Source organism: Saimiri boliviensis, chromosome 9 (genome assembly GCF_048565385.1).
Source record: "Saimiri boliviensis isolate mSaiBol1 chromosome 9, mSaiBol1.pri, whole genome shotgun sequence".
In the NCBI taxonomy this organism is placed as follows: domain Eukaryota; kingdom Metazoa; phylum Chordata; class Mammalia; order Primates; family Cebidae; genus Saimiri; species Saimiri boliviensis.
The window spans coordinates 108,865,664-108,875,788 of NC_133457.1; the positions used below are offsets into that span (position 1 = coordinate 108,865,664).

General features: G+C 38.9%; 1 protein-coding gene across 3 annotated transcripts in view; it reads left to right on the forward strand.

Moving 5' to 3' along the window:
• The window catches only part of STK4 (serine/threonine kinase 4), a 102,964-nt gene that overhangs the window by 68,442 nt on the left and 24,397 nt on the right, over positions 1 to 10,125 (forward strand). The window lies entirely within an intron of this gene.

Sequence of the window (10,125 nt, forward strand, 5' to 3'; positions counted from 1 at the left end):
TCTGGCTCCATCCATGTTCCTGCAAAGGACATGCTCTTGTTCCTTTTTATGGCTATGTAGTATTCTGTGGTGTATATGTACCACATGTTCTTTATCCAGTCTATCACTGATGGGACATTTAGGTTGTTCATTGCAATACTATTCACAATAGCAAAGATTTTACATTTGTTTAGAAGGTGTGATAAAGTTGCAGTTGAGTCTCTTTTATGTGTACCAAAATGACTGTTCTTTTAGTGAAAAAGCAGTAGGTTTGGTAGTTAAGATCATTGGAATCAGGCTTTCAGGGTTCAAATCCGACTTCACCATTTGCTGAGTAGCTGTGGGCACTCTCCTCTCCTCTCTGAGCTTCACTGTCCATATCTGTAAAATGAAGTAATATTAGAACTCATAGGATACAGTTTGAATCTATATAGAGTTAAATGGAGTAATGTACATAAAGTGTCTGCAGTATAACACAGATTGAGTATCCCAAATCTGGAATTCTGAAATGCTCCAAAATTTGAAACTTTTTTTTTTTTTTTTTTTTTTGAGACGGAGTTCCGCTCCTGTTACCCAGGCTGGAGTGCAATGGCATGATCTCGGCTCACCGCAACCTCCGCCTCCTGGGTTCAGGCAATTCTCCTGCCTCAGCCTCCTGAGTAGCTGGGATTACAGGCACGCGCCACCATGCCCAGCTAATTTTTTGTATTTTTAGTAGAGACAGGGTTTCACTATGTTGACCGGGATGGTCTTGATCTCTTGACCTCGTGATCCACCCGCCTCGGCCTCCCAAAGAGCTGGGATTACAGGCTTGAGCCACCGCACCCGGCCAATTTGAAACTTTTTGAGCATGCAAAGAAAGTGCTCAACGGAGCATTTCAAATTTCATATTTTTGGATTAGGGATGGTCAACAGATAAGTATAATGCAAATATTTCAAAATCCCCAAATATCAAAGTTTAAAGCACTCTGGTCCTAGATACTTTACCTGTAGTCACTTCATAAATGTCAGCTCTCCTCTCTCCTTCCACTTTCCCTTCTTTTCTTGAAACTTTGTCCATGGAGTAAATTTCATTACCTAAACATTTTTCCTAGTGATTTGCCATTGACTTCTGGTTATAAAACCAGAGATAGATTTCCAAAGAATACTTGCTCCCACAGGTACTGATCTAAAACTACTCCAAAACAAAGGAGTGAAAACTGTTACTGCTTGAAAATGGACTACCAAAATGAGATATCATTTGTAGAACTAGCTAATGATTTCTTCCTTTCTTTCCCTTACATCTCTATAAAATATTACAGTGTTTCTTTTTACCCAGTTCTCAAATCTTGAACTATTGAGGTTAACGGAAATTTTCAAATCTTGAAGCTCGGAAACTATCTCCCTTACAATAACACACTTCCACCAATAGATGCCGCCCTTTCACTTCTTGAGTGTACAGTCTCCTGTGTGGCATTTGCTTAAGGTAGAGCTCTCTGGCTGTGTAAAATGAATGATAAAATTACGGAACCAGGCTGGGTGTAGTGGCTCATGCTATAATCCCAGCTTTTGAGGAGGCTGAGGTCAGAGGATCACTTGAGCCCAGGAGTTAAAGGCCAGTCTGGGCAACATAGTGAGACTCCCATCTCTATAAAAAATAAAAGCAAATTTGAAAAAGTTAGCCAGACAAGGTGGCATATGCCTGTGGTGTCAACTACTTAGGTGGTTGAGGTGGGAGGATTTCTTGAGCCCAGGAGTACAAGGTTGCAGTGAGCTGTGATTGTGCCACTGCACTCCAGGCTGGGCAACAGAGCAAGATCTTGTCTCAAGAAAAAAAAAAAAAAAATTACCAAACCACTTTAGAAATCTGACATTGTGTGAAGTAAGTTTCTCTGCAAATAGGGAAACCTTGTAACACGGACCAGTAAGATGAACATTATATTATACCAAGAAGGGTGAATGGCCCAGTTTTAGCTTTCACCTTGAGTGAGTCACCCTTCCCTTTGAATTTCAGGTTTGAGGTCTGTAAAAATTAAACGTAATACTACCTATCCTGCTTTTCCCACAGGGTTGAAGAAAGGATCAAATGAAATATAGGTTGGGTTATTTGAACTAAGTTTTCTTTCAGAACTTTGGTAGAATTTTATTAGCCAAGAATTATAAGGCCACTGATGTTTATTTTTGGTTCATTGTGTATTAAGTATTACTACTTATTTTTATTTTTCATTCTATTTTACTGTTATAAAAAACTGAGCTCTTTGAATGATGACAAATAATTCAGAAGCGAGGAAGCCAAAGGAGCAGTTAAGCCTGGATTTCTGGTATGACTCCGTTTGCTAATGATAGTAATATTATCATCACTTTAGATTTAGGTAGCATTTAATGTAAAGTTGCATTCATATTTTGTTCTTTTGTTTGGCAATGCTTACAGTGTTTCTGTGAGGTAGCAAGGTGGGGTTTCTTATCCTCTAATAGTTTGAGGAACTGGAGCCCAGAGACATTTTACAAAGGCATCTTTCCTACTTAGTGCCAGAATCAGGTCTAGAACCCAAATCCCTAAGTGGCTTCTGGTCTTCATTAATTCTTAAGTGTGTTTTCTCACATGAAAAAAAAAAAAAACCCAAAACTATACTTACATATTAAATACTCAATGTTATAAACCAAGAAAAAGAATCTTCTTTCAAATAACATATGATAGGTACTACAGTAACCAGGAAGAATGGTTTCAGGTTTATTCCATCTTTGTGGGAATTTCATGACGTTGCAGGAGTATTTATTATTAACTCACAGTGTTTTTTTTTTTTTCGTGCTTATTGAGAACACAATGCAGATTGATGAGCTTTGCATTTCATTAACTGTTTATGTAAGCAATTCTTCTTTTGAACAATTTAATTTGTACTTTCTTTTGCTGCTCTTATTTACTTTCTAATTATGAGTTATACAGTAATTTTGCTGTTGCCAGAAAATGCCATTTTGTTTTTTGAGAAGGAATCTCACTGTGTTGCCCTGGCTGGAGTTCAGTGGCACAATCTTGGCTCACTGTCACCTCTGCCTCCCAGGTTCAAATGATCCTCCTGCCTCAGCCTCCTGAGTAGCTGGGATTACAGGCAGTTGCAACCATGCCCAGCTAATTTTTATAGTTTTAGTAGAGAGAGGGTTTTGCCATGTTGGCCAAGATGGTCATGAACTCCTGACCTCAGGTGATCTGCCTGTCTTGGTCTCCCAAAGTACTGGGATTACAGGCATGAGCCACCACACCCAGCCAGAAAATGTCATTATAACTAAAAAGGCATTATTATTTTAAGAACATTTTTGGTTTTCACCAGGTGCAATCCCAGCCCTTTGGGAGGCCAAGGCAGGAGGATTGCTTGAGGTCAGGAGTTCAAGACCAGCTTGGGCTACATAGCAATACCTTGTCTCACAAAATAAATAAATAAATAAATAAAAATAATGAGCTAGGTGTGGTGGTGCATACCTGCAATCTCAGCTACTCAGGAGGCTGAGGCAGAAGGCTTATATGAGCCCAGGAAGTTGAGGCTGCAGCAAGCCATGATTATGCCACTGTACTCTAGCCTGAGTAACAGAATGAGACCCTATCTCAAAAGTAAAAGAAAAAAAACCACCAAATATAACCTCTTACTCCAGTGTTAGATATTGTAGATTTTTAGTAATCTTCATATTGATTACTTGTTATCTTGTCTAATTTTACATTTTATTGGCAGAGACAACTGGTCTCTTAAGACTGCATTGTGGAATTTGAGAAGGAAATGATGAAAATAGTTATTTAATGGTTATTGTGTGTTAGATCCCTATAAACATTTTATCCCATCTGCTTTTCATAATATCCTCACATGGTAGATCTTATTCCTACTCATTTGGCAGAGACACTTTGGGACACTAGGTGACCTGAGACGCTAGGTGACCTGTCCCACCCTTGGCACATGATTAATACATGATAGACCATTGTTTTTCTCAGAATAACACACTTGTTTGCATGAGAACGGTTATAAATGTGCTGGTGGTGAACATTCATCTAATTCAGATGCTGCATCTTTTCTTTCTCTAACGTATGCAGCCCTTAGTGAATCGCCACAGCATGCAGGTGCTCAGAATGTATTATTTGATTATGTTATTTGAGCCTGTTGTGCACTCTGGAAAACTTTTAAAATTTCTTCAGATTTTCTTTTTCTAATATCCATTCATCTACATGTATAGGAATATGCTAATTGGATTATAATTTCATAGATGTGGAATTTAGATTTCCTCCCTGCTTCTTTGCTAAAACTATAGTAAAAAACATTGCTTGGAACGACAGTATTGGGAATTCCCTTGATTGAATTGGATAAAGCATAAAGCATTTAGCAAAGTGCCTGGTATTCCTACTCTATTATTAATATGTGGGTTCCTTTTAGAGTGACAGCGTATTTACAGTGAAGGAGAGCAGTGGATTGGCAGTCAGGTCTCAGCTCTGACCGTAACTAGCTTTGTGTCCTTAAGTAAGCCACCTAACCTTTCTGGGACTCTTGTTTCTTTGTCTACTAAATGTAAGATCAAGTCTTTAAGAGCCCTCAAACTCTCTTGGTCTTCATTTGCCAGTTTAAAAAATGCAGCTAATGCCTCTCTCACGTAGGGGTCCTATGAGCCTAAAATAAAGAGCTTGTGTAAAGTGTGTAAAAGATGCTCTGTGTATATATAAAGTTCATTTCCAGTTATTTTAAAAGCAGAGAAGTGCTTTGAACACTCAGGACACCAAAATGAGCATAGAAGGCAGGATAATATACCCACCAGGAGCAGATAGACTTGGATTCACTGCTGACTTCATTATTTATGGAACCTGTAACTCTAGGCTAGCCACCCAGCCTAGAATGAAGATGATAATCATATTTACCTCCAAGTTATCAAGCAGATTAAATTTAAAAATGCTTTTAAAGTGCTTAGCAGAGTGTCTGACACAGAGTAGGCATTCAGTAAATTTTATTTATATGTATAGCACTTAGAGTGGGAGACATGGATGAACTACCAGAAAAGGGAAAGATACTGAGGTGGGCTGCCCAGAAAAAAGGAAGGTAAGAGAAAGACCCACACTTATTTCACACTTTTGTTGCAGGCCCTGCTGCAGCAGCTCTTACTTCCTAGATCACACATTGTTTGCTTTGTGATTTTTTTTCTTTCTTTTCCTTTCTTTTTCTTTTCTTTTTTTTTTTTTTTTTTTTTTTTTTTTTGAGATGGAGTCTCGCTCTGTCTCCCAGGCCGGAGTGCAGTGGTACGATCTCAGCTCACTGAGGATACAGATGCCTGCCACCATGCCCAGCTTATTGTTGTATTTTTAGTAGAGATGGGGTTTTGCCATGTTGGCCAGGCTGGTCTTGAACTCCTGACCTCAGGTGATTCACCCGCCTCGGCCTCCCAAAGTGCTGGGATTACAGGCATGAGCCACCACGTCTGGCCATGATATTTATTTTATACCTAAGATGAGCTTAATTCTGTTAAGACTTTCTTGTTCCTAGGGTTTAAATATCAAGCATACTGACTAAAACACTGACAGACCTTTTGTGTTTTCTCTGATGGCTTCCCTTCTGTGCTTGCCTGGAGGCTGTAAGTCTTGGACAGTTCCCACATTAATGTTTTTTTCCAAAATAGTTTTATCCTGATGGTACATTTGTTAATGTAAAAAAGCTCAAGTAAGTGTATGTGTGTATGTGTGAAAGAGAGAGACAGAGAGAGCTGTATGGGATCCATGAGCTGCCGAGTGCACCCTTTCGTCTAGCTGAGTTCATACTGCACAGAGCATTGGATCAGAGGGTGGCTAGCTGCTGGAGGGAAGGCAACCTTGAATCTTCTTTATAGACCCACTAGTTACTTCTGTTTGCCCTTTTACTTAAGAAAATGCACAGCAAAAACCATTCTAGCATTTTGTAGCCTTGAGACATGGATGCATCTAGTTTAATTTTTTTTTTTTTTTTTTTTTTTTGCTTTTCTTGAGAAGGAGTCTCACTCTGTCTCCAGGCTGGAGTGCAGTGGCACAATCTCTGCTGCAGCCTCCACCTCCTGGGTTCAAGCAATTCTTCTGCCTCAGCCTCCGAGTAGCTGGGACTACAGGTGCGTACCACCACACCCAGCTAATTTTTATATTTTTAGTAGAGTTGGGGTTTCTCCATGTTGGCCAGGATGATCTCGGTCTCTTGACCTTGTGAGCTGCCCACCTCGGCCTCCCAAAGTGCTGGGATTAGAAGTGTGAGCCACCGCACCTGGCCTAGTTTGTTAAATCTTAATGGAGTGCTATTAAAAATAAAGTCAAGTCAGGGAATTTTCTATCCCCTCCCAAGTGCTCTTATTCCCAGATATGGCAGGACCAAGCATAAAGTTATTTTCACATGTTGGGAAGAAACGTTCCATTCCGATTTCAAGTGGGGATTTTCCACTTTTGGAAGTGCTGCTGAGACTGCAATTATAAACTACCACTATTCTAGGATTAATTTAAAACAGTTCCTGGGATAAATTAAGATCTTGCAGTAAAAATACCGTATACAATCTGTCACATTATCTGTGGCATCTCTTCCCTACGCCAGCTTGGTCAGTGAGGGTAACAGCTGCCCAGAGTTCATTGCTAAAGGGATGTTTAACAATAGTACTATGAATTCAGCACTTTATATTAGAATAGTGCATGAATTTCTGGTGTTCAGTTAATATGTAGAGTTTTATGTACAATGATATAGAAAATATGTGATGCACAAGATTTCAGCTTTTTAAGAATTCTCACCACTCCTCCCGTCTCAATTTTGTTCTTGTGGAAAATGCAAATCCCACAGGAAAGCCAAGTGTAGTCCTCATTCCCTGACTTCTGACTTTGTACTCCTTCACTCTCCACTTCCTTCCCCTCCCCTCTCTACACTGTTCACCTGGGCCTAAACACGTCTGAATGACTGCAGCCTCAAAGAAAGCTTCAAGTTAGACTAGATGACCTTTAAGGTTTTGTTAATCCTGAGAATCTGTTTGGCCACATCAATGAACTCTTTTGTATCTACTCAAATGTGATAGAATAGACGAGCATTCAGAGTAAGGGGGCCCTCCTAGGCTGGCTGCGGAGAGAACAGGCAGCAGGCTTGTCCCATGGCTATACATTACACATCTCGCCCTGCGGGTATTTGGGAGTGGAGAAAAGGGAGCCAGTTTGGCCTGTGGCACATGTAATTTTACACTTTGAACTACTGAAGTGGGAGTTCTCCAGCTCTTCACAGATCCTACCACTTTCTGTTTGTTGTTTTATGACCAGCCTGTTGAGTTTATTTTGTTGTCTTTGACACCCTCTAAAAACATTTGTGTTTGTTACCTCTGATTTAGCCAATCTCCAGTTCATGGTCATTTAGTTAGCCTTTTAATATTAATAACTATTGCTTTAACAAGAACATCTTTGCATGGCATATCCTTAGAATTAATTCCTGCAAGTAGAATTATTAGGTCAATCTGTTGATAAATTTGAAATTTTGATACATGTTATTAAATTTCTCTGTCATTTTTGGTGTGTGAATTGTCACTTTATGTTATTTACCTAATTTTCAATGTAATTACTTTCTTTATTGATTTTAAAGACTTCTTCAGATGTTGAGTCAGATTATGAACCTTTTAGCATATGTGGTAAAGATATTTTCCTAGAATATCTTTTAAAGCTTTGCATATGGTATCTAACTTCAGACATTTTAAATTTTTTATATATTTTGATTTATTAGCTTTTCCTTGTGGTTTCTGGAATTTTATGTCATGTTTGGAAAAGTTTTTCACTTTCTGAGATTACAAAAATATTAACCCCTACTTTGTTTTAGAATTTTATTATTTTTTTTCTTTCTCAATATTTAATCTATCAGGTATCTGTCTTGGTGTTAAGAGTAAGGTAGCAATTGAACTTTATATTTTTCTAACGACCAAGGATTTTAAAAAATACATAGTTAATTTAGAATTACCAAATCTTAATAGCTTATAGTACCTAAAAGTGGCTTATTTTTACAGATAGAAAGTTCCACTTCAAGAACTGAGTTTTAATGTTTTTCTGCTTTTCAAACCTCTAGAAAGAAGCTGTGAACAGAACACCATATTGGTTTTGGCATTAGCCTTAATGCATCTCAAATAGGCTGATTCTACAGAATTTGATCCAAAGTACTTCTGTGTCTTGATGCATTTTTTTTGCCAAGCAAAACTGATTATTTCTAACCAAAAGGCCTTTAGCGCTAGACTGAAAGAAAAGTAAGGGGGTCCTCCTATGCTGGTTGTACTTTCTGTAATTTGGCATAAAGTACAATGCTTTTTATTTTTCTCTTTAGTTTCTTTCTCTTCTCTAGCCTCCAATGGTCCAGGTTCTTGTTGCTGGGGGGCTTTTTGGGAGACAAATTCAAATACTTTCTGTCTAGCTGGTCATTATTGTATCTTTAAGTGCTTTCCTTTTTTCTGAGTAGTTCAATAAGTGGTTACCAGGGGTCTTCCTTTGACAGTTATTACTAGCCTCTCTTGTATAGTGGGATTTAGCTGTGGGTTATGTGCTGGGCTGGTACGTTTTCATCTGCAGCAATGCGTTGCTCTATCACATAGATTCTCTTTGTTGCTTCATGAGATGTGTTTTAGTTCCTCTTTTGAATCTTTATCTGAGTATCTTGGTACCTTGGCAGTCATATTGCCCTAAATTATTATAGTGCCTTTTAAAGTAGATTTCATCATTGAGGCTTATGTTTAGGTCAAGCTTGCAGGCAGGGAGGATTATGCCATTGTGGTTGAGAGGCATATGGTGGTTAAAACCACTGGAGTTACTCTGTTAGGGCTCAGAGCCTATTTTCTCCCCATTTTGTCACCTATTTAACCCTTGATTCTCTTATTTGTCAAACGTGGTAAAGTCATACCTTTGGCATAGGGCTGTTGTATCAAATGAGATACAGGTTGCATAATCCCAAATTCGAAAATCCAAAATCCAGAACACTTCTGGTGCCAGGCATCTTGGTTAGGGGATACTAAACCTGTAATTCACGTAAAGCACCTTTAAGACAATGGTCCTTATTGCTGGCCTGCAATAAGCACTTAATAAACATTATTATTTTCTTATTTTTTGGTGTCGGTTTGCTCTTCTAGAATGTTACAGTGCTATTTTTTTAACCTTCTAGTTGTAAAAAGTATACATACCCATTATAGAAGTTTTAGAGCAGGCGTCCCCAAACTTTTTACACAGGGGGCCGGTTCACTGTCCCTCAGACCATTGGAGGGCCGCCACATACTGTGCTCCTCTCACTGACCACCAGTGAAAGAGGTGCCCCTTCCTGAAGTGCGGCGGGGGGCCGGATAAATGGCCTCAGGGGGCCGCAGTTTGGGGACGCCTGGTTTAGAGACTGAAGAAAAGCTTAAAGAAGAAAATGTCTCTTACAATTCTTCCACCCCCTCAGCAATAATAATTTACATTTTAACATGTCCTTCCAGGTTTTTATACTTATATATTATTTTACACAACTGAGATTATTGTGCATGTGTAATAAATCTTGATTTTTTTCACTTAACATACCTTAAACATTTCTCATGTCATTAAAAACACTTAGGAAATCATTTTTAAGGGTTATATAATAGGCTATCACATTACATTCTTTTGATTGATTTTATCATTCTCTTTTTACTTGGCATTTAATATCTGGGGCTTTTTTGGTTGCAGTTGGGTTGTTTTCAGGTCATTCTAACATATTAAGCCAGGCCTTTTCTTGTCAGTGGGAGGTTTGGGGATTGAGGCTTTGTGTTTGTTTTTGTTGGTGGTGTTTTTTTGCCTGTTGAGTGTGTGAATTAAAGCCGGGTTTAACCATCAGCACCTGTGCTCTCAGACTCTGGCCACCACCTTTCTGGACAGTCTCCATGCTCTGCTTTTTATTCTGATGAGTTCTTTTCATACTTCTGTGCTTGAAGAAAGTTGAATAGAGACTATGATTGGTGTTTAGGTTTCTGACCCAGCAGTGCCATGTGAATGCCCCCGAGCTAACCAAGGTCAACACCACTGCCTGTAATGGCCCTTTACTGAAGTAATCATGCCGAGCAGTTTCTGGTGAGAAGACGATCCTAAATGGTTCTTTACAGGGTACACTATTTTTGTTTCAACTTCTTATTTTTCCTGTAAAGCTTGGTTTTTAAAGTATGTTGAGGCTGAATTTA